At 42.7% G+C, this 26,020-nt stretch overlaps 1 protein-coding gene across 3 annotated transcripts in view; it reads right to left on the bottom strand.

The window, feature by feature from the left end:
• The window catches only part of WRAP53 (WD repeat containing antisense to TP53), a gene marked incomplete in the record, with an annotated part of 785,404 nt that overhangs the window by 217,241 nt on the left and 542,143 nt on the right, over positions 1 to 26,020 (bottom strand).

The following is a 26,020-nucleotide window of genomic DNA, read 5'->3' as shown; positions in this document are numbered from 1 at the left end:
TATTTACATTCCTTATAATTTATGCTTAAAGTATCATTCCGGAATGCATCGATGAATAATTAAATACATTACCTAAATAAACATAAAATATCATTGTATTTATTATATTACAGAAGGTGTCACTCGGAAAATGCTTCATTTCAATACTTGCACATGCCTAAATATATTAGTGAAGAGATTGCTCTGGTGACTGTCCCATTCTTTACTACTTGTGCATGGTTGGACATGTTACTGTAGGGGTCACTTGGGTAACTGGTTTTGGTACTAGGTCATACAAGTGTGGAGCTTGCTGAGATGCATGTTTTATCCACATTTTGGAGATATTAATGAGTGGGTAACTTGGCTAAACATTTTAGTGCCTGTGCTTACTCGGACAAATTAATGAAGGTGTCACTTGTGGGGAAAGATGATGTATGATGCTTGTTCATGTATACACATTTCTGAAGAACTAGATGCGGTAATTGTTTAATTAGCAGTGCTTGTGCATATTTCGGTATATGACTGAGGAGGTCCCTTTCATTACGGTACATGTGGAAACTTGGACATACTAATGATGGGGTCACTTGGATACAAGTTTCAATTCGGTGTTTCTGGTTTGGTTGTGAATGCTTGGCCATAGTCATGAGGGGTTCACTTTGTTAATGTGTATTACTGTAGTTATGCATACTGGGACATATCGCAGGGCCACTTGGTTACATGCTTCATGTTGGTATTTGTGCTCATCTGTACAAATTACAGGAGGTGTTACCTATTTCATTGTGCCTCTGCATACTGGAACAGATCGCTCAAGTGGCTGCTGGGGTAACGGATGTATTTTGTGTATTTCAGCATACTGGGACTTATTAATGAAGGGTTAACTTGGGTAAATGTTTCACATTTGTGCCTGTGCATGCTTGGTGTTTACGCTTACGTGCTCAAATGGAAGAAGGGGTCACTTACTCAAATGGTTGATTTTTGTGCCGCTGCATACCTGGATCTATAAGTGAACTGTTTGCTGGGGTTAATGTTTTAATTTTGTGTGTATGCATACTTCAACATAGTATTGAAAGGGTGACTTGGGTAAATGGTTCATTTCCATGCTCGCACATGCCAAAACATACTAATGAAAAGATTACTCAAGTAACTGTTTAATTTTTTTGAACTTGTACAAAGTTTGACATTATACTCAAGGGGTCGATAAGGGAAGTGTTTTATTACATTACTCGGGCATATAAGTGATGAGCTTGCTGGGATGTACGCTTTATTTCAGTGTTTCAGCATACTCGGACATATTAATGAAGGGGTTCACATGGGTAAAATATTCATTCTATTGCCTCTGCATAGTATGACTAATTACTGAAAGTATGACGTGTAACAGGTTTATTTTCATACTTGCAAATGTCTATATATTTCATGAAGAGACTGCTTGGGTAATTGTTCCTTTTCTAGTGCTTGTGCATATTTGGACAAATGACTTTAGGGGTCATTCGGGGAAATGTTTCATTTCTGTACACGTACATAGTTGAACATATTACTTCTGGGCTCACTTGGATAAATGTTGTAATTTGGTGTTTGTGCATACCTGGTCATATACTTAAAGGATCCTTAAAGAAAATGTTTCACCTTTGTGCTTGTGTATACTGGGACATAGTCATGAAGGGTTCACTTGATTAATGTGTCATTACTGCAGTCATGCTTACTTTAAGATATTAGTGAAGGGTTGTTTAGTATATGTTTCATATTGACATTTGTGCTTATTTGGACATATTAAAGATGGGGTCACCTATTTACCGGTGCCTCTGCATAGCTGAACAGATCACTGAAGTGGTTGCTGTGGTCACTGTGGTGATTGTTGTATTTCTGCTTACTGGTACACATTATTAATAAAGGGGTCATTCCGTTAAATGTTTAACTATTTGTGCTGGTGCATGCTTGGTGTTTGTGCTTACTTGAATATATTAAAGAAGGGGATGCTTAGTTGACTTTTTTGTTCTGCGCTTCTGCATACTTGGATATATAAGAAAAGTAGTTGCTGTGATTATTGCCTTAATTTTGTGTTTCAGCTTACTTGAATATATTAATGAAGGGACCACTTGGTTCAATGTGTCATTTTAGTGCTTCTGCATACTTGCAAACAGTACTTTTAGGTGTCACTTTGGAAAAAAAGAAGTTATGTAATCACCATAACATTCCATGTTTTTTGTCCATCTCACCGTTCATTCTTACAATGATGGGTTCAGAGCCAATCCTCTGCTCAGAATACTTAGCTGAAGATCTCAAACCTGGCTTGTGGCAAGACGGTATCCCACAATGCAGTGGTGCAATTCCCCAGAGCTTGTTTGGTGCTAATACTGAACAATACGTACACTATATACATATCTATGCACACATACATATAAACAATGTGCAAGTCCTTGCCAAAAAATACTGGAAGGAGAAACAAGCTGAGACAAAGCTGCTGAGGTAGTGGAAATCTACCAGGTCCACAAGAAGTTAGGCAGGGGGAAGAAGGGAGGGTTCGTAAGAATGAACGGCAAGATGGACAACAAACATGGAATGTTATGGTGAGTACATAACTTCTTTATGTTATGTTGTCCTATCTTGCCTTCATTCTTACAATGATGGGACAGCGTCCCTAGCACCTTTATCCTGGGTGGCTCACGGGAATATACCTTTCATCACAGTGGAACCAAAGGATTCCTGTCCCTGGAGGCCAAATCCACTTTGTAATGAGTAATAAAAGTATGTGGAGTAGACCATGTAGCTGCTGCACAAATATTATCTATAGGAATTCTGGCTTGGAAAGCAGATGACGTAGCCAATGCACTTGTGGAACGAGCCTTTACTTTGAAAGGTAGATCCTTGTTATTAGATTTGTAGATAAAGGTAATACAATTTGAAAGCCAATTCGAAAGTGCGTTTTTTGAAACAGATGAACCTTTTTTTGCATCAGAAAAGGATACAAATAATTGGTCAGATTTTCTGAAGTCTTTGGTTCTATGTAAACAGAATCTGAGTTGTCTGTGCATGTCCAGTTGGTGTAATTCGTACTCTGCCTTGTTGCTATGTTGAGGAAAAATGCTGGGAGTTCTATGGATTGGTTTATATTGTTTGGAGAAGCAACTTTTGGTAAAAAGGAAGGGTTATAGTGTGTAAGGATACCCTGTCCTTATGAAAAATCAAATATGGTGGTTTAACAGAAAGAGCTTGTAGTTCTGACACCCTTCTATCGGAAGTTACAGCCACTAAAAATAAGGTCTTCCATGAAAGGAACCTAAGGTCTGAAGACAAAGAAGACTCAAAGGGAGGTAAAGTGAGATGGGACAAAACAAAATTTAGATCCCAGGGAGAAAGGGGTTCCTTAAAGGGAGGTCTTAGTAAGGAAGCACCTTTTAAGAAGGCTCTATATAACCTGTGTGACATTAAGTTTGAAGAAGTATCACCAATATGAGAATTTGAAATTGCAGCAAGTTGAACTTTGATGGTAGCTGCAGCTGAGCCTTGTTGGAACAGTTCCGCCAGAAATTCCAAAATGGAGTGAATAATTGCAGAGAAAGGATCAATGTTCTTATCTTGTGCACACAGGCAAAACCTCTTCCATTTACTAGAGTAAAGCTTTCTAGAAGAAGCTTTATGGGAAGACATTAAGATATGTTTTACAGTAGGAGTGAAATTGTGAAGCCTGACTAAATTGGGAAGTGGAGCAGCCAAGCTGTCACTTTTAGGGTGTGAAGAGAAGGATGAAACTCCCCCGACATACAAGGCAGCAGATCTGGCACTGGGTCCAGGATCCAAGGCTTCTCCTGAAGGGTGGGGCCACAGAATGGGAACCAAACTTAACAAGGCCAGTAAGGGGTAATGAGAATTATCCTGCTTCCCGAGCTTTGAGCTTTCTGAATTACTCTGGGCATGAGAGGAAATGGTGGAAAGGCATACAGAAGTCCCGAGGGCCAATCGTGAGCCAGTGCACCTCTCGGCATCTCCCCCGGAGGGAGGACTAGGGTAAAGTAGCTGCTGCACTTGGCATTCATGGGAGTGGAAAGAGATCACAGCAAGGCTGTCCCCATGTTTGGAAAATCATTTCCGCTACACTGTGATTGAGAGACCACTCGTGAGGTATTAGAATTCCTCTGCTCAGCTTGTCCGCTATCACATTGGACTTTCCTGGAATGTGCATTGTGATTAGAAAGTGCTGGGAAGAAACTGCCCATTGCCATACTCTTAGGACTTCTTGATACAGGAGGTAGGTTCTGGTTCCCCCATTCTTGTTTATGTACCAAACCACATATTGTCCGATTGGATTGCAATAGTCCCTAGAGGGAGAGTCTTGAAGTGCTTGCAACGAATGAAGCACTGCTCCCATCTCTAGAACATTTATATGCAAGTGAGCCTCGTGACCTTGCCATGTACCTTGGACTGTTCTTCCCAGATAATGCCCCCCCCCCACCCTGTCTGGGAAGCATCCGTTGTCACTGTAGCTACTGGTTGAAGAGGAACAAAGGGTCTGCCTATTGTTGCATGAGTGGAGTGCATCCACCATTTCAAGTCGTTCTTGCAAGATTCCGTTATCCTGATCAGATGAGACATTGGAAGCTCTTGAAGAGACCATTGGGAGAATAATAGCCACTGAAGTATCCTCATGTGCATTCTGGCAAGAGGAACTATTGTAATTGTGGAGGCTATTGTTCCTAACAAGCACAGAATTACTTTTGTTTTCACTGTGAAGAATTTGATGCCTCAGAGCTACAATTCTTTCTGCTGGAAGACGTGCTATCATCAATGAAGTGTCTAGGTCTGCGCCTATGAATGTAATACGTTGAGAGGGCAACAAAGCAGATTTTTGCAAATTTACTGTAATGCCCAAATGATTGCAGATGTCTAACGTTAAATCCCTGGCTTGTAGGAGTCGATGCTTGGTGGTGGCAGACAGGAGCCAGTTGTTTAGACAGGGAAATGCGCAGAATCCTGGATGTCTCAGGTGAGCCGTGACTACTGCCATACATATGGGTGAACACTCCGGGGGCTGTAGTGAGACCAAAGGGCAGGGCTCTGAACTGATAATGGCTGGCTCCCAGCCGGAAGCTTAAGTACCTTATTGATGTCCTGTCCATTTTTATGTGGCAGTAAGCATCTTGAACGTCTATCGAGCACATCCAATTGTGTTTCCCTAAAAAGGGAAATATAGACTGCAGTGTCACCATTTGGAACTTTGACTTTTTGACACATTCGTTTAAACTTGCTTAGGTCCAATATGGGCCTCCAGTCCCCTGTTCTTTTTGGCACTAAAAAGAATCTTAAGTTCAGAATCCCATTTGGTCTGCGGGGACTTCTTGGATGACTTTTTTGGAGCAGCTTTTGAACCTCTATAGTTGCTTCTTCCCTTAGATTGGGTGGAACATCTGGGAGAGTTTTGGTCTTCGGGACAGGTAAGCAAAAGGGGATGGTGTACCCTCTGGATATTATGTTTAGAACCCATTTGTCGTTGGTGATATTTTGCCAGGCTTCTGGGTATATCAATAAATGTCCCCAGACTGCCTCCAAAGTAGAGCAGTTGGGCCTCCTTTCAGGAGCACTGCTAAGGGCGTCCGCGAAAGGAATCACGGTCACCTTGGTTTTGCAGACCCCCTCTGCCTCTGGGGTGGTGTCTACCATTATTACCTCCCCCTCTGCCTCTTGGGAAGGTATCAGCCCGTGCGTCCTGGAAAAAATCGCTGGGATCTTTTGAACCACATCTTTCCTCCCTTCTGACCTTTGGGTTAAGGTCTTGAAGGTACGGAAAAACTTACTCCAACAGCAGAGAGAGTTTTTCCTTCCTGCTCGCATCGGGTTAGAGTGCCTTTTACTTTAGGTCCAAAGAGTGAGGAACCATCAAAGGAGGCATTAGTAAAGGTACACTTGAAGGGTCCAGCAAAATTACACAAGCGCATCCAGGAGTGTCTCCTAAGGGAATCTCCGGAACCCGCTGCCCTGCACGTTCCATCTGCTGCGTAAGATATAAGCCTCTTGGAAGAGTTGACAACAGAATTTAAGGTGGACAGCGGGGAGGAGAATCTTCTCATTTGCCCCCGCAGCTACTGAACCTTGTACAGCATCTCCTAGCTCTTTCAGGAGATCTCTTTGTAGCCTCGTCAAATGGGATAAGTAATTCAGCCATCACAAAGAAAAAGTCGCTGAAGAAAAGATACCCTTCCCATATCTGTCCATCATTCCCGAATCTTTATTCGGGGGATGAACAGATGACGAAGTCTCTGTAAGTTGCTTTTTGGTGGCTGCTGCCACCACCATAGCATCTGCAGGTACTCCCTTTAAGAATTCTTTACTCAGAGGAGCTGACAATAATTTGTTTGGCCTCCGAGGGACCGGTTCCAAAGCGTCAGGTGACTCCCACACCTTTCAACTAACCAGATCCATTAGTTCATTGAAAGGCAGGGACACCCAGGAGGCTGAAGGTTGAGACCCGAAAGTCTTCAGGTACACTGACGCCTCACATCAGAAGGGGTAGTGGTCTGCCAACTGCCTCTTTGCTTAAGGATCTCTAGAATATCTGTGAATGAGACCGTCAGAGGACGACTTTGGGGACCCTTCCATCTCATTGAGATCAGTGTCGGAAGCAATGGACTCATCTGGGGAGTCAACATTTTATTTATTTATTTAAATTTGTTGACCTGGAGTGTCCGACTGGACGTGGGTCCATTTTCAGCGGAGGCCCAGGGAGAAAAGCTCCACAGTAAAATAAACAGACAGTAGTTACATTGGATTACATAGCGATTAACAATTTAACATAGAAATTACTTACAACATATTTACAGATGAAGAACATAGTACATCAGTAGACAAATAGAATCTTTATCTGTGAAGTACATAACAGGCATTAACAAATTTAACAATGAGAAGTTCCTGCTGTATAATAAGTACTAGGCTTATGAGCATCTAAGCTTGCTATCATCAAGATTGTTAGTGGAGGTGAAAGAAAGGTAGTAGTTGGATGGGGTGGATGATATTAAAGTGGGAGTTGCAAGGGCATAGCCAGCATGTTTTTAGGTGTGGTTTTAATAAAGTTTTGAAGTTGGTGCATGATGGTATGGAGGTAATTGTGGGTGGGAGTGACTTCCATAATTTGGCTATGGCGCAAGAGAAAAGTGCTTCGCCAGCAGAGTTATTGGCTTTACTGATCTGCAAGTGATTTTTGTTGCTGGATTTTAGTGGTCTGGTGGTGCGATAGGGTTGGAGTAGATTCTGGAGGGATGGGACACTTAGTGGATGGTTTACTAGTTTGTGGGCGAGTGAGAGTTGATACCACTGAAGGAGGTGAGGGAGTTCAAGCCAGCCCAGTTCAGCAAGTGAGAGACAGTGGTGACTACGGTAGGATGCTCCTGTGGCGAATTTGGGAATTTTGTTGTAGCAGGTCTCTAGCTTGTTTAGATCACATTGCCTTAGGTTGGTATATACTGGAGAGGCAGTAGTAGGGTGGAGATAAGGTGGGAATTTGCTATTGAAATCTGTGCTGCTTTGGTGAGAAATTCTTTATTTCTGTATAATGCTCCTAGTTTTTTGTGGACTTTTTTTATGGTCATGGATATGTGAATGTCAAATTTTAGTTTATTGTCTGTTTCCACTCCTAGCAATTTGGTGTGTTCAGTTGGGTATATAGTGGTGTTGTCTTTTGCTGTGATGTTGAAGTGAGAGTTGTTTTGAGTATGTTTGGTGGGTTGAAAGATGAGTAGTTTAGTTTTGTTTGGGTTGAGTATTAATTGGGCATCGGATAACCAAGTTTCAACAGAGGAAAAGGTTTCCTGTGTGACTTTTTGCAGTTTGGGTAGGGACTGGGCTGAGCAGATGATGGTCGAGTCATCTGCGTATTGGATGACTGTGCCATGTTTGGTGGCAGAGGCTAGATTATTGGTGTAAACAGAGAAAAGTAGGGGTCCAAGGATGGATCCTTGGGGAACCCCTATGGAGACAGGTAGTTGGGGAGATATGTCACTCTGCCATACAACGGATTGTTGGCGGTCAGACAGGTAACTCTGAAACCAGTTGGTGACTGATTGTGAGAAGGATAGGTTATTGAGGACAGAGATAAGTTGTTTGTGTGGGACCATGTCAAATGCTTTAGATAGGTCTAGGAAAGTAGCAGAGGAGAGATAGCCATTGTTTTTATGCTGAAGGATAGTGTTAGTAAAGGAGAGTAAGGCAGTGGTGGTGCTATGGTTTGGTCGGAAACCATGCTGAGTACTGGAAAGGAGGTTGTTAGTAAGGAGGTACTGTGAGACCTGAGAGTGTATGCATCTCTCTAGTATTTTGGAGAATGGAGAGAGAATAGCTATGGGGCGGTAATTGGTTAGTTCTGCAGAGGGTCCGCCTTTGTGGAGGGGAATTATATGTGAGACTTTCCACAATGTGGGAACGTAACTTTCTGACAGAGATCGGTTAATCAAGATGGATACTGGGTAGGCCAGAGCATCAGCTGCGATTTGTAGGTATTCACTTGGGAGGTTGTCTGCTGCTAATTTGGTGGGTTTAAGTTTAGTTAAGAGTTTTTTTATGTTGGAGGTAGGTACAGGAGAAAAAGAGAATGCAGTGGGGAGATTATTAGTTGAAGATGTGGGTTGGAGGGCAGGGGGGTTGTGTTGTTTAGCTAGTGATAGTATGGTTTGGGTGAAGTGTGTGTTGAATGAGGTAGCAATATTTTCTGAGGAGTGAGGGATGTTAGGAGGAGGGGTATTGACTTTACCTGGGTGGAGGATGGAGTTTATGGAGTACCAGAATTGTTTGGGGCTGTGTTGTGAGGAGTCTAGGGCAGACTGGTAGTATTGGAATTTGTCCCGTTGTATTAGCTTTTTGACTCTATTGCGTAGTTCTAGGAATTTCTGTCTAGCTGCGGGGGTTTTGGTTTTGCGCCAGTGCTCCCTGTTTTTCATTTCTGACTTAGTGGTTTTCTGTAGCCATGGGGTGGGTTGTGCTTTGGTTCTGGAAAATCTTATGGGGGCATGGTAATTAAGGATGTTCAGGAAGGTAGTATTAAAAAATTCAACTGCGTCATCTAGACTGAGGTACTTTAGAGCATGCCAGTTACATTCTTTGAGGGATGAGATGAATGTGAGTGGGTTAAAGTTTATTTTTTTACGTATTTGACGATAGAGGACAGGTTTAGCTTGGTACAGTTATTTTTTTGAGTAGGAATGTTGGGGAGTGATCACTGAGGCTATCTGATAAGCAGCCTGTTATACATGACTGGGGGGGTTTTACTGACTAGTATCCAATCCAGGGTAGTGTGCTTGCTGGAGTTTTTATTTATCCTTGTTGGTGACTGGACTAGTTGGGTGAAGCCATGAAGGTGTACATGATGGGTTGGATTGTTGCCAGAACAGGATTGCCAGTCAATATTGAAATCACCTAAGATGATAGTTTCTTGGGGGGATGGTGGGTAGACCAGCTGAGGAGGTTTTCTAGTGGAGGGATGTTTTGGCCAGGTGGGATGTAGCATCCAATTATGTTGATGGTTTTGTTTTGGTTAATTTTGAGGTTGGTATATATTATTTCTTCATTGCCTATTTGTGGAGCTGATGATTTTAAGATCTGGATGTTTAGATGCTGTTTAAATATTATAGCTACACCACCTCCTTTTTTGTTTAGCCGGTCTACTCTTAGTATGCCGTAACCTGTAGGGAGTATTTGCTCACTGGTAATGTGAGGTTTTAGCCAGGTTTCTGTCAGGATGACTATATCTGGGAGTATAAGTCTATTGTGGCATGGAGTTCAGGGACTTTGTTGGATATACTTCTAATATTTAGGCTTAGTAGAAGGAAGTCACTTGGCTTTCTATTGGCTGTAATATGGGAGAAGTTGTGGTTTCTAGTCTGATTATGAGGATTGTGGTTGGAGATGGTAGGGCCAGGGTTGGGGTGGATGTATCCACTTAGGGCTAGTTTTGATATGCATGAGATTATTAGTTTTCTCAGTTTTTGAATGTGTTTGTTTATAAGGGAAACTTTATGATTGTGCTCTTTGGGTAATAGGTATGGTGGGAGGGTTACTATGTTAAGTTGCAGGGATGCTTTACGTTTGAGTAATATAGTTGGTAGAAATATGTGGGGGGTGCATAGGGATGGTTCTTGAGCTGTTGGGAGGGGAGCTGAGTATGGGTGAGACATGGGTGGTGGTGTGAGTAGTAGTACAGTGGTAGTGGTTGAGTGGGGGAATGATGGAGCTTTGGTAGGATGTAAGACATGCAAGGAGAGTGCATGCAGTGAGCAAAGGAAAGGTATGCTTGTACATGTCAGTTGAGGAGGTGTGGTAGTAGAGGGAATATGGAGGAGGTAGTTTTGGGTTAGCGCTGTGGTTGGCTATTGGAAAGATGGGAGGGGTTTGAGTGCAATAAAAGTGGGACCACTGGGGGCGGGAGGGAATAGGGGGCAGGGTGGGGAGCGAAGCAGGTAGAGACCCTGTTAAGTTCTTGTATGAGGGGCTGCAAAACAATCACAAAGCAAGACAAGTATGTGTTAAGAAACAATCACAATTGACCAAGCACTGCTCTGAAACTGTAAGTCTTTTCTTAATTTCTCAGGTGGAAAAACAGGATAACCTTGTATCAGTAGGCTACTGTGGTCATAGTTTAAATTAACAAACACAATTTCTCAGTGGAAAAACAAGATAACCTTGTATCAGTAGGCTACTGTGGTCATAGTTTAAATTAACAAACACACAGTATTGATCAGTTATGGATACTATTTGCTAACAGAAGGGAATAAGAGAAAGTGGAAGATGTGTGTGGTGATGGTGGTGGGGGGGCTGCTTACAGCCAAAGCACAGTGCTCTCCAGGGGAAAATGAAGATTGGCTCAAACAGGTAGACACATACTCAAAGTTAACTGTAGCTGTTTGCAGACTGTTCAGACCCGGACTGCGCTTTTCTTATAAGAATGTTAAAGGTGGTACCGCAGTTGAATACTTAAGAGTGGTGTTAGGTCTAGAAAAGAAGAGTACAGAGAGAAGTAAGCACTTTTGAGATGGTAAATATATATTATAAGATTATAAAAAACACACTGAGCAAATAGCTGCCACATGCAGGACAATGTCCTGAACCACTACTTAGTATATGCAGATACTGAGCCAATTGGAAGAACATTAGAAAACAAAAACCCAGACAGTTATGCAGCCACAGATAAAAATATAGCGAGCAGCAATCTGTCGTGGTTCTCTAATGTGATTCTATCCACCAGTAACAGCACAAACTTATAGAAATAATGTAGACACTAGTATGAGCTGTCTACACACAACACAATTACATGAATAACATTAGTGAACAAGGTGCAGCTATGCAAATAGACCATACATACTATTATACTAGAAACAACTTGGTGCATACAAAATGCTAGCATGCCAAAGTAACATCAATAATAAAGCATAAAACATATTAGATGTCTAACACAATTCAACATAAACATACAGTTGTAAAATGTCTAATACAATTCAACATAAATAGGCAGTTACAGTTGTAAAACACTTACTGGAGAGACACTGAGCCTTCATGGGGCCTGTAGCAGAGTGGATTGTAGTTTTACAAATGGTGCCTGCCACAGGTAATATTTATTAACTCTGGGATTGTCTTAAGGTAATAAACAGGGGAGGGGAGAACAAGGGTGTGAGCAGGCAGTTCTTTGTACTGCTGCTAATGAGCCAAAGCAAGACAAGTATGTGTTAAGAAACAATCACAATTGACCAAGGACTGCTCCGAAACTGTAAGTCTTTTCTTAATTTCTCAGGTGGGTGGTGGTGGTGGGGGCTGCGTACAGCCAAAGCACAGTGCTCTCCAGGGGAAAATGAAGATTGGCTCAAACAGGTAGACACATACTCAAAGTTAACTGTAGCTGTTTGCAGACAGTTCAGACCCGGACTGCGCTTTTCTTATAATAATGTTAAAGGTGGTACCGCAGTTGAATACTTAAGAGTGGTGTTAGGTTGGAGAGACACTGAGCTTTCATGGGGCCTGTAGCAGGGTGGATTGTAGTTATACATGCTTCCTCTTGCAGGTTCTCTTCCAAGGTGGCTTCTCACGAGGATATTCTGGGGCGGCCTTGGATGAGAGGGATTCACCCAAAGGGGGATCCTGAGGTTTTGTGTCTCGGTTGTCTTGAGGAATGGGTGGTGCTGAGGCGGTAGCTGGTGCCTTGGGGGGGGGGAGTACTGGTAACCCGCTGTGGTGCTGAATGGAAAGATAACACACTCCTCAGCTCAAAGGTGGATCCTGCTGGCTCCGAAGACCGGCCCCCAGCTCCGAGGAGACAGAGGGAGACAACAGAGCCAATGAGATCGAACCCGAGGCCGATGTAGGAGCCGAGCTAACCCGAGCAGATGCTCTAAGGGGTAAACTCGGCACCGAAGAAGATCGGGGCCAAGAATCCCCCCCCCCAGGGCCGACCAGGGAATCCCAGCTCCCACACTCACTGGACGATGCCGAGAGAGTCGGAGCAGAAGTTGGCTCTGTGGAGACCAAAGAGAGTTCCAGAACCGAAAATCCACAGAAGGTGGCATTGAGCACAACGGCTCTGAAGGACCAGCTTGGCTTGGAGGAGGAACAATAGTGGGCACAGTAGGCTCCGAAACCAAATGGGTAGGAGCCGAAAACAATTTAGTCAGCGCCGGCGACTTAAAGAGTCTACGCACCACCCATTCCACGTCATCAAATAAGCTTCTTGTAGACCTGGTATTTAATGAAGGAGATTGAAACCTATGGAGGATAGGTGATCTAAAGGTTGGAGAAACTGTCAAAATTTCAATGGACCGGCTCCGAGTGGAGGTATCTTGCAGCTCCAAAGGCTTTGGAGCCGAAGAGCCAGGCCCATCAACCACAAGAGCTTCTGATGGCTCCCAAGACTGTGGAGTCGAGGAAGTAGTGGCCTTAGAAATTTTAGGGAGTTTGACTGGCGGCTCCGAATGAGCCGACGCAGATGGAGGTTGTCTTTTGTGTGATTTTCCCTTTTTAGAAGGAGATGAAGAAGAGGAGGAAGAGCTATGAATGACCTTTTCAATAGAAGGCTTTTAAAGCCCTTTAAGAATCAACTTGTTTCTTCTCTCCTGAAGAACTCTGGCACTAAACGAATGACAGAAGGTGCAGTCCTCTTGGAGATGGATAGCACCAAGACAATAGACACAAACAATATGTCCATCAATGATGGACATCTTTTGCAAGCATTTCTGACATTTTTTGAAACCTGAAGGCTTATGTTCTCTTTCTTTGTGTTCTTTACACATTTTAACACAAACAAAATGAAGCCTAGAGGCTATATCAAACACAATAATACTTAACGACTAATAATACCAAAAACAATACAAGTAAGAATGAGTACGGAAGAAAACTAGCACCTCTAACTTAAACATCTCTGATTTTCAAACACAAACTACCAACAGGACAATCCCTCTAACTAAAACGGACGTATAGCTCTCTAATTTAAGAGAGCTATGAAGACACAGCAAACTACAACAAACAACCACTACAGGGTTACCAAGGCCTATAAAGCAACGGCAAAAGCCGTGCCTGAGAAAAAACTCTCTCTATTGAGGTAAAAACAGCAAAGAGAAGCCAATGAATACAATCTATTGGTGATAGACCTATACATCAGCAAAATTATTTAGTTTTGACAAGAAATATAAGAAAAAAGTTTCACAACTTAGCCAAAGCCTAGATGAGCGCATCCAACCTCAAAGCGGGAAACGAGATCTGGGGAATTGCACCACTGTATTGTGGGATACCTTCTTGCCATGAGCCAGGTTTGAGATCTTAAGCTAAATATCCAGCCAAGTCGGAGCAGAGGATCGGCTCCGAACCCATCACTGTAAGAATGAAGGTGAGATAGGACAACATAACATTGGTTCATTTTGATGCTTGGACATGCCTCTACATATGACTGAACAGACTGCTTGGGTAACTGTTCCAATGCTAACACTTGTGCGTGGTTGCACATATTAATGAGGCCTTGCTCAGAGAACAGTTGCATTTCTGTACTTGTGCATAGATGGGCATATCACCGGAGGTGTCATCTGGTAAGCTGTTTCAGTTTAGTGCTTGTGCATATTGCGAGATACCAATGAAGCATTTGGTGTAGGAACTAATCCATTTCTGTGTCAGGGAACTGCTTGTGGAGACATGGTCTGACTGCAGTACTGACCACTGAGCAAAACAGTTCATGTTGTCACAGTCTTGGGATTGCTCATATGTTAGCCAAACTCTTGATGGGGTTGCTGATAGCAATTCTTCTTTTATGTGTCATGGAACTGCTGTGTGCTTAATAAGGCAATCTTTTGATGGGAATGGGCAACTCCACACTGATTCTTAGAGCAGCCGAACAGATAATGGTCTTCCGATTGCTGATTCTGGATTTACTGTGATCAGTTCATGGCTAGGCCCTGCGAATGATATACCTAGATCCTCGCCTCATCTGCCAAATAGACAGCTTTGCATCTATTAATGAATGACCAATGAAGGGTGTTTTACAGGTACAGTTTTTGATCCAGTAATTGTAAAAACGTTATGTTGCTTTGGACTGCTCTTAACATTAGATACTACTGTATGGACTTGTTCATGGGACAGTGTGAGGCAGCATACACAATAGTACATTAATCCGTGGCATATTGTCATAATGGTGCTCCATGCAGGTAGGTCTATGGAGTACCAAATTAGAATAGCTGATAGTAATATTTATTATTTTAGTTATTTTTTTTGTATTTATTTCTTTAGTTTCCATTTGTTTACTGGGTTAGTCCGACTGGACACAAGGTGAACGTTTTCAGCGGAGTCCCCTGGAGAAAAGCTCCAAATACATTGTAAAAAATTATAAAAAATAAATAAAAGTAATACAAATTTATATAAATATAGCTATCTTCTTGTACAAAGAGCAGAGAAAGTACAGTTGTGTACACTTACCATAAATGTAGTGTATTCACTGTTGCAGTCCTTACATTTGGGTAATCTGCTGGCAGTTTGCCCTCAGTCGGCCTGATTAACAAAGTCTTGGGTCCTGCATCGGTTGCTGTCCTTTCTTCCATGACGTCAAGTTGTCAGGGGTATAAAAATGCAGCTGATGCAATTTTCATTAGTTTTTCTTGCCACAGATGTCAGGTGCCCCCCAAATGGGGAACAAAATTTATATATATATATATATATATATATATATATATATATATATATATATATATATATATATATATATATATATATATATATATATATGCATGTAATTTAGAACACAAAAAATATACCTCCAAATAAAAGGAAATACACCAAAAAGGCTTTTAAGCATAGTAAAAGAAGGAAGAGGTACAGTAAGAGAAAAATAGGGGGCTGGCGGGTGGGTAACCAGGACTGCAACAGTGAATACACTCTAACATCTACATTTATGGTAAGTGTACACAACTGTACTATGTTCTTCGTGTTTCACTGCTGCAGTCATTACATTTGAGTAGAATCCCAAAGCTATGGTTGAGAGGATGGAATTATACAGCATTAGGAGCAGCTATAAGGCCCTACAGAACAGCAGTGGCAAAATCTGCCTGGATTTAGAGAGAGGTAAATGGTAATGTTTGGTGAACGTATGAACTGAGCTCCAGGTAGCAGCTTCTAGAATGTCTCTGGTAGGAACCCCTCTGAGAAAGGCTGCAGAAGTAGATGCAGCCCTGGTGAAATGGGATCTGATCCCCTTGGGGATAGGTTTACCATGGTGCATGTAGCAGAAACGAATACAATGGGCTTATCCATTTTGAAATAGTCTGCTTTGAAATAGCCTTCCCCTCTGCCCCTGCAGCAAATGCCACCAGTAATTGCTCAGATTTGTTAGAGATTTTGTCCTGTTCAAGTAGAATCTTAGTTGTCTGTGTACATTCAATGAATGCAGAATCCGCTCACCTTTGTTCTGTGGATTTGGGAGGAAAGTTGGCAGATGAATGGTCTGATTAAGGGCCACACTAGATACCACTTTAGGCATAAAGGATGGATTGGTCCTGAGCGTCACCCTGTCCAGGTAAAATATAATAAAAGGCTCCACTGCCACGAGAGCCTGTAGTTCTGAAATCCTTCTAGGTGAAGTGACTGCTAAAAGAAAAGCTGTCTTCCAAGAGAGAAGTTTTAGGTCTGCAGTAGCAGCTGGCTGAAAAGGAGGTAGAGTGAGTTTTTCCAACACAAAATTGAGGTCCCATGCAGGAGTTGGTGCTCTCCTGGGAGGTCTTAAATTTTTGGCCCCTCTGAGGTACTGCTTAAGCAGGGGATGAGAAAAGTGGGGAGGCTCTGTGTTGTAATGAGATGAAATGACAGAGGCATGGATTTTGATGGAAGAAAATGATAGGCCCTTGTGAAACATCTCAGTTAAATATTGCAGAATCTGAGGAATATTGTGCCTTGCTGTGCTTATTCCTTGTGTTTGGTTCCAGGCACAGAATCTTTTCCATTTGTCAGCATAAGATTTTCTAGTACTAGGCCTACTAGCCTCCAAAATAACACCCATCACAGGTTGGCTGAGAGATGCAACTGGTGAAATTAGTTGATTAGCCATGCTGCAAGATTCAGAGTTTGGTACTGACTGTGCAGAATTTGATAGTTCTGCTGAGACAGTGGATGCGGTGTCTGAGGCAGGTACCACGGAGGAAGGTGCGACATATTGCGCAGGAGCAGTGTACCAGTGTTGGCGAGGCCAGTCTGGAGCAATCAGAATAATTTTTGGTTTTGCCTGTCTGACCTTTAGTAAGACCTTGGAGAGCAGAGGCAGAGGGGGGAAGGCATTGACTGATAGGTTCTTCCAGCTGAAGGAAAGAGCATCCACTTTCCAAGCTGTTTTGTGATGAAGTCTTGTGCAGACTTTGTCCAACTGATCGATTTGGGGTGAGGCAAAAGGATCTATGTCTGGGCTCCCTTACTTGTGTCAACATGCTGAAGATTTGGGGATCCAGTTTCCATTTGTGTGGGTCTATTAGATTTCTGCTTAGTTCATCTGCCAGAGTACTTTGCTTTCCTGGCAGGAATTGAGCCTGTAGATGTATTTCATAAGTCAAGGCCGTGTTCCACAAAGCCATGGCTAGTCTGCAAAGGGGGTAGGAATGGGTACTCCCCTGCTTGTTTATGTACTGCATGACTGTGGTGCTGTCTGTCTTTAATCAGTAGTTGTCCTGGATGAAGATAGTCCTTGAAGGCTGTTAGAGCATTCTGTACAGCTAGCATCTCTTTCTGGTTGATATGTAGGTGCATTTGATTTGGGCTCCATTGGTCCTGAATGCATCTCCCTGTCAGATGCACCCCCCCAAGCATAATCTGATGAGTCTGTAGTCAGGGTTTGGGTGGGAGGGGGTTGAACGAATGACAGTCCCTTGTTTTGGTGGCAGGCCTCTGCCCATCATAGGAATTCTTGCTGCAGGCAAGGAATGATAGGAATCATTGTTTCCAGGCTGTGACAATATTGACTCCATAAGCTTTTTAGGTACCATTGAAGTTTCCTCATATGCAGTCTTCCATATGGAATTATTAGAATGCAGGAAGCCATGAACCCCAAGGTCTGCAGAATTTGTCTTGCAGATAGCTGGCTTTTTGTGGCTACTTGTTTGAAGTAAGTCATCAATTGAGTTTGTTTTTCTGGCGTAAGGCAAGTCATCTAGGCAGTTGTATTCAAGCTTGCACCCAGGCATGTAATTATTTGAGAGAGTACCAACTGTGATTTCTTTTCATTTATGGTGGACCCTAGACAAGTTAGAAGTCTTTTTACAAACGCCAGATGTTTTAGAAGAGTGTCCTTGTTTTCTGCCTGAATTAGACAATCGTCCCGGTAAGGATAAATTTGAATGTTTGTCTACAAAATGCAATTACTGGTGCCAGGCACTTTGTGAAGACCCTGGGCGCAGTAGATAAGCCAAAGGGCAGTGCAGAGAACTGGTAATGCAAATAGCCTGCTTTGAAGTGGAGGTATCTTCTGCAAGACTCCCTGATTGGGATATGCAGGTAAGCCCCTTTTAAGTCTAGAGTTACCAACCAGGCATCCTTGCCTAGCATAGGCAGTAACTGTTGCAGAGTCAGCATCTTGAAATTTGGAATGTCCAGGAATGTATTTAGAATGGATACGTCCAGAATTGGACGCCATGATTTGTCTTTTCTGGGTACCAGGAAAATTCTTGAATAAAAACATTGTCCCTTTTCCTTTTCTGGTACTGGTTGAATAGCCCCCATTTTCATGAGGGACATAACTTGTTTCTGGGCCTCTGCCCACTGATTTGGAGGCAGATCTGGCCATCCGTTTGGGAATGGCAACGTGTGGAAATGAAATATGTATCCCTGGGATACTATATTTAAAACCCACTTGTCCTGGGTAATTAGTTGCCAGTTTTGTGCATGAAGTGCCAGTTTTCCACCCAAAGGGGCGGCCAAAAGATAAGTGCTTGGTGATTGCAGAAGAAAGTCATTGAGACGGTTTACCGTAGGAAGGTGCCTTGTTACTTCCAGATTTGGAGGTGGAGGTACCCCATAGTTTTGCTCTATAAGTTCCTTGCGACTGAAACCTGGAACCTTTGGAGTGTCTGGGTTTGGCCTGAGCGGTTCTGGTGGGTACTGGAAAGGACCAATTCTTGGTAGTCCACTGCCTACTGAACCTGGGTGGCTGCACTTGTAGGAAATCTTTTACAGTTTGCATAGATTTAGCTTTAACTTCCATTTTTTTCAAATCTTCTTCTGCCTTATTACCAAATAGACTGTCCTGCTGTAAATGAGCATTCAACAATTTTGCTTAACATGATCAGGCAGATTTTGCTCCTTGAGCCAAGCATGCCTCTTATCACAGATTCAGTTACAGCGGCCCTGCAAGAGGCCTCCATGGAATCAAAACCACATTGCAAAGTATGCTTGCCAACCTGTTCAGCTGAATGCAATAAATCCTGCAACTCTACTTTCCACACAGTCAGAAATCAACATCATTTTCTGTTCAAGTATTCCCATGACATGCTGCTGGTATTTAAGCATATGAAATTGACAGTTTAAAGCCCTGATTGTCAAGGTTGCAGACGTGTAAACCTTCTTACCCCATCTATCCAGTGCCCTGGAGTCTGTATCAGAAGGGGTAGGATTTTTAGCAGTAGAAGCCTTAATGCCCTTGAGACCCTGAGAAATGATTTCAGGGTCAGCAGTAGGGTTTTTAAAGAGGAATTTGTGGGAGTCAGGAACTCTGTAATATCTGTCTGGCTTACTAGGAGCTGGAGGCAGGGAATCAGGAGCCATGCTGGATTCTGAGAAAACATCAACAATGTCTACAACAGGAGGTATAGCCAAAGACCTATGCTGAGGAAAAAGGAAATCCCTAAGCCTCTTTTTAGATTCTGAAAAATCCTGACTCTCCCAGAGAAAGTGTTCCCTTAAGGTATGCAAAGTTTCTCCAAAATAAAAATCTTCAGGAGGAGAGGCAGAAGGGATGGAATCTTCTGCATCAGAGTCCTCATAAGGTGGAACAGATAATTCCTGATCCGAAGAAATAGAAACCTGATCGGAGGATTCCATTCATACCATTTCTTATTTATCTTAGCTATAATTCCTTTAGTGTATGGTCTTTTATTTGCATAACTGTGCTAATACGTACTGATGCACTAATTGTTATGTCCTTATTGGCTACAACTGAAATTTTGAATCATGTGACTAACCTCCAGTATTTAATGAATTATGGGATTTTTAACTGTTGTCTGATGAAGGGGTAGATCCCTGAAAGCGCTTACCACTGTTTTGTAAGGATTTATTCTTTGTAACTTTGCTTTAATTTTTTCTTTATTTTTGAAATAAATTTCCCAGCTGTGGTACTGTCAGTGCTCTTACTTTTGTTGCTTTTCACTTTTCACTGACTGTTTTGTGCTTAGAGAGAGGATATTTACTTTTATTTCTGCTTATCAGATAGCCTCAGTGATCACTCCCCAACATTCCTACTCGAAAAATACCTATACCAAGCTAAACCTGTCCTCTACCGTCAAATACGTAAAAAATGAAACTTTAACCAACTCACATTGATCTCATCCCTCAAAGAATGTAACTGGCATCCTCTAAAGTACCTCAGTCTTGATGACACAGTTGAATTTTTTAATACTACCTTCCTGAGCATCCTTACTTACCATGCCCCCATAAGACTTTCCAGAACCAAAGCACAACCCTCCCCATGGCTATAGAAAACCACTAAGTCAGAAAGGAAAAAACAGGGATAAAGCCTGGAAGCACTGGCGCAAAACCAAATCCCCCTCAACTAGACGGAAACTCCTAGAACTACGCAATAGAGTCAAAAAGCTAATAAAACAGGACAAATTCCAGTACTACCAGTTTGCCCTAGACTCCTCCCAACACAGCGCCAAACAATTCTGGTCGTCCATAACCTACATCCTCCACCCAGGTAAAGTCAGTACCCCTCCTCCTAACATCCCTCACTCCTCCGAAAATATTGCTACCTCATTCAACACACACTTCACACAAACTATACGATCACTAGCTAAACAACACAACCGCCCTCCCCTCCAACCCACACCTTCAACTAGTAATCTCCCCACTGCCTTCTCTTTTTCTCTTGTACCTACCTCTAACGTAAAAAAAACTCTTAACTAAACTTGAGCCCACCAAATTAGCAGCAGACAACCTCCAAAGTGAATACCTACAAATCGCAGCTGATGCTCTGGCCTACCCAGTATCCATCTTGATTAACCGATCTCTGTCAGAAAGTTGCGTTCCCACACTACGGAAAGTATCACATATAATTCCCCTCCACAGAACTAACCAATTACCGCCCCATAGCTATTCTCTCTCCACTCTCCAAAATACTAGAGAGATGCATTCACTCTCAGGTCTCAGACTACCTCCTTACTAACAACCTCCTTTCCAATACTCAGCATGGTTTCCGACCAAACCATAGCACCACCAGTCTTACTCTCCTTTACTAACACTATCCTTCAGCATAAAAACAATGGTTACCTCTCCTCTGCTACTTTCCAAGACCTATCTACAGCTTTTGACATGGTCCCACACAAACAACTCATCTCCGTCCTCAATAACCTATCCTTCTCTCAATCAGTCATCAACTGGTTTCAGTTACCTGTCAGACCGGCAACAATCAGTTGTATGGCAGAATGACATATCTCCGCAACTACCTGTCTCTATAGGGGTTCCCCAAGGATCCATCCTTGGACCCTTACTCCTCTCTATTTTCAGCAATAATCTTGCCTCTGCCACCAAACATGGCACACACATACACTACGCAGATGACTCAACCATCATCTGCTCAGCCCAATCCCTACCCAAACTGCAAAAAGTCACACAGGAATCATTTTCCTCTGTTGAAACTTGGTTATCCGATGCCCAATTAATACTCAACCCAAACAAAACTAAACTACTCATCTTCCAACACACCAAACATACTCAAAACAACTCTCACTTTAACATCACAGCAAAAGACAACACCACTATACACACAACAGAACACACCAAATTGCTAGGAGTGGAAATAGACATTAAACTAAAATTTGACATTCACATATCCATGACCATAAAAAAAGTCCACAAAAAACTAGTAGCGTTATACTGAAATAAGCAACTTCTCACCAAAACAGAAAAGATTTCAATAGCAAATTCCCACCTTATCTCCACCCTACTTTAAGCCTCTCCAATATATAACAACCTAAGGCAATGCGATCTAAACAAGCTCGAGACCTGCTACAACATAACTGCCAAATTCGCCACAGGGGCATCCTACCATAGTCACCACTGTCTCTCACTTGCTGAACTGGGCTGGCCTGAACTTCCTTACCTCCTTCAATGGTATCAACTCACACTCGCCCACAAACTAGTAAACCATCCACTAAATGTCCCATCCCTCCAGAATCTACTCCAACCCTATCGCACCACCAGACCACTAAGATCCAGCAACAAAAATCACTTGCAGATCACTAAAGCCAATAACTCTGCTGGTGAAGCACTATTCTCTTGCGCCATAGCCAAAGTATGGAACTCCCTCCCAACCACAATTACCTCCGTACCATCATGCACCCACTTCAAAACTTTACTAAAAGCGCACCTAAAAACATGCTGGCTATGCCCTTGCAACTTCCACTCTAATATCACCCACCCTTCCACCCACTTACTACCTTGATTATAGCAAGCTCGGATGCTCATAAGCCTAGTACTTATTACACAGCAGGAACTTCTTATTGTAACAATTGTTAATGTCTGTTACGTAATTCGTAGATAAAGATTCTTGTTGTCTACTGATGTACTATGTTCATCTGTAACTATGTTTGTAATTGTTAATTGCTATGTTAATCAAATTGTTAATCGCTATGTAAATCCAATGTAACTACTGTCTGTATATTTTAACTGTGGAGCTTTTCTCCCCGGGCCTCTACTGAAAATGGACCTACGCCCAGTTGGACACTCCCGGTCAACAAATGTAAATAAATAAATGAATTAAAAATGCCCAGGATTCCCACTCCTCATTTCTTGATACACTGGAAAATATTAGGGTACAAACCAACACCCCCATAATGGTCGATTAAAACTACCCCACCATTAACAGGGAAAACTCATGTACCAACTCTTTTGCTCAACATTTTCTGGAATTCATAAATTCCAACTCCTTGGATCAACTTATCCACACCCCTACCAGGGGCAGCAATATCCTGGACCTGGTCATTAACAACATGGGAGACTGGTGTTCCACACAAGAGGTCAATTCCTCGTTAGTCAGATCCGACCACAAGCTGATCACCCTAGTCATCCACATCCTGTCCCCACCCCCCATTAGGGAAACAACCGTAAAAAATTTCTTCAAAGACAACTTCATGCTAGTGGCAAACTTCATGACACCCATGCAGATGGACAACAGAGGTACAATTGCTGAATCCTACAAAAATGCAGTTTATAAGCAATTACACGAGTGCATGGATCGTGCTATCCCTAACAGAACGAAGACGCTATCCTCCAAAAAAAGGAAGCCAATCTGGTGGTCCCCTGCCATAAACAAACTCTACAACAGAAGAAAGAAACTGTTGCAAAAAAAAGAGTAAAATCCCATGATTAGAGGAACTCCCTGGTCAGCCTCAGTAAGAAGCTGAGATTCCTCATAATATCCTCCAAAGCTAGTTACGAAAACAAAATCGCCACTGATGCTAAAGACAACCACAAAGCATTCTATAGCTATGTCAAGAATCTCAATGACAACACTGAGATCTGCCCTGTTACAGCACAATGGCACTAAATATACAGAAGCAACTGATATTGCCAACATCCTGGCTGACAGGCTCAATGCTATCTTTACCTCTCTCTCACCCCCTAAAGGGCTCATCTCTCTTGTAATCACGGCTGCACAGGTTCATAGGTAAGTACTAGGCTATCTGCCCAAGGGCATCTATAAGCCTAGCCAGAATGTGTTGGCTTTCGCCGCCCCCTTCGATTAGTTCCCTGTGCCTCGGTCCAAAAGAGCCATTAGTTCCCTGTGCCTCTGTCCAGCAGAGCCACTGCAGTGATTCCTGGACTAAATAACTTAGAAACTTGCTAGAATAGCATGGTTTCTGTTAACGTGCATCCCCCCCACACACAGTTACCTCTCAACTGTGCAGATTTTCGCAGACTGCCCTGACTTTTGCCTCACATTTTTGGTCTGTTTCTCAAAATTGTGGTTTTCTGGCAACTCATTGAGAGCTGAAGTCAGAAAAAATAGACATTTGAGTTTCAGACTTCATACTCTTCAGAAAATTCATGCTAATGCAAAGTATGTTATTCTATCAACTTTCTAAGTTTGTAAGAGAAATATTTAAAAAGTGTCCCTATTTTTGGGCCTTTGTGCCCCACTATTTATGGCTTTGTCGAGATTTCTTGTTCTAAGAGGTTGAGAGATATGACACACAGAGTGATCAAGCAATCCCAACAAAAGAATAAAAATAGGGATGGATTTTAAATATTGCTCTTATAAACTTAAATTCTTTTATATTTAGAATAATAACTATATATAACACTTTGTATGCTGTGTTATCTTTATTTTAGGGGTCAAATAGGTTTTGTGGCTCCTGATGAATTTTATTTGGTGGGATAGGGGTCAAAATGGCTCTTTTGATAGTGAAGGTTGCAGACACCTGGTCTAGAGAGTGTGCAGAATTACTTCCCCCCCTGTTCTGGAGATAGGGAAAAAGGGAGGCAGGTGAATAGCCTGACTGAGGGGCACTTCACTTACAAATTTAGGCATGAAAGAAGGATTGGCCCTAACAGTTACAATATCCCTGTGGAAAATGAGAAAAGATGGAATAGCGGTGAGCTACTGAAGTTCACACAGACACTCTGCGAGCTGATGTAAAGAGCCAACAGGATAGTTTTTCAGGTGCAAAATTTTAGAGTGGCAGATGATGCTGGCTCGAAAGGGGGCAATATATGTTTTTCCAGCAATAAGACTGAGATCCAGTGGAGAAGAAATAGGCTTTCTTGGCAGTTTAAGATGTAAAGCTCCCTTCAAGAAAGGCTAATCTCTGTCATGGACACAAGCTGAGGGTCAAGTGGCAATTGGGCATTGATGGCGGACAGACTGTCTTTAATGGAAGACTAGGCCAAGCCAGACTTTAATAAATACTCAAGTACAGTGGGAACCTCCTATAAGAGTGGATTCTGACTTTTCCACTTAACTGTGTAGGAAGGATTTTCTGGTAGTAGGTTTCCTGGCTTTTTGTAAGACCTGAACCACCACCTCACAGTAAAGGTGCCTTTTAGGGATCGGACTCCTATCATCCACATAATGAGATTGAGTAAGGCTAGACTGGGATGGAGAAACAGACGTTGCGTGAGCAGGTCTGGTTCAGCAGGAAATCTATCAGTGGTTTCCCTTGGACATGTGGATTAGAGGGGAACCAATGCTGTCTTGACCAGTAAGGGGCAAGAAGTACAAATTTTGGAGCTAACTTTTGGGCTTTTAGAAGCAGCGGTAAGCATAGAGGAACCTCCCTAACCAATGAAGACAGGAGGAGTCTGTCCTCTAGGCTAAGGGTGAAGGATTCCTAGTGAGGAACCAAGGAAGCTGGAATTTTACTGGGAAAGCAAAAATGTGGCTACCTACTGAAATTTCAGCTCTTGAAATGCTGAGTGCTGACAAGACCGAAAAAAAAAGAGCAAATCTCAAAAAGCGATGATCTCCTTTAAACTTCCTTTTGCAAGGGGGGGCAGGCCTCTCTTCAACTCCGAAACTTACACTTATATAAACTATACCTCGGAGAAAAGGGAATGTCCTGAGAAATGGCATCTCGGACTCAATATATACAAGTCTGTTCTTTCAGCTATTCAGGCTTGTATTTTGAGGCTCACTCTTAGTGGGTCCTGACATTTCAAATGGTTACCCAAAAAGGTCCATTTGTGGTGTGCCCCACTGGTGTCTTTTTTCAAGACCTGTCTGTTCAGGGTCCATTTATGGAGGTCCTCCAGGGCTTTCTACTGGCAGGGAATGTACGCATCTGTCAATATCATGCTCATTTGAGTGGTTAGGTGCCATGCCTCTTGTACCACCCTACACAGTGGGTAAGATCTTGTTCCTCCCTTTAAATACCACATAACTGTGGCATTGTCAGTGTATATCAAGAGAGCTCCTGGCTTCCATAGTTAGGGGAAGGGCTGCAGCGCTTGAAGAAGAGCTCTCACTTCGTTCACACTGATGTGGTCCCTTCAGGAGTGGAGACAGCCATTTCCCCTGTACTCCAAGATCCTATCCATGTCTCCCATAATCTGTCCATGGCATTTGTGTGGAGAACTTGGATGGGAGGGGTTGGGGTGAAAAAAGACCTGGGTCGAGCAAGACTCGTTTCTCCCATGAAGCAGCTACTTTTTGAGGCAAGGCAGTAAAGGGATCAGGGTATGTAGGGGATGAGAATGCTGCAACCACTCCGATTTCAAGTACCAGTGAATTTTCCTCATGTGTACTCTGGCCAGAGGAAGCACTGGGATGGTAGCTGCCATGAAACTCAAAGCCCTGAGGATCTCCTTTGTTGTGCAGTGTGGCACTAAGTGCAGGTGTTGGAAGAAGCTGATC

This window comes from Protopterus annectens, chromosome 12.part0 (assembly GCF_019279795.1).
Source record: "Protopterus annectens isolate FY-2018-M chromosome 12.part0, PAN1.0, whole genome shotgun sequence".
In the NCBI taxonomy this organism is placed as follows: Eukaryota; Metazoa; Chordata; order Ceratodontiformes; family Protopteridae; genus Protopterus; species Protopterus annectens.
The sequence above is the reverse complement of the archived record's forward strand: the minus strand, read 5'-3'. Positions and strand labels throughout refer to the sequence as shown.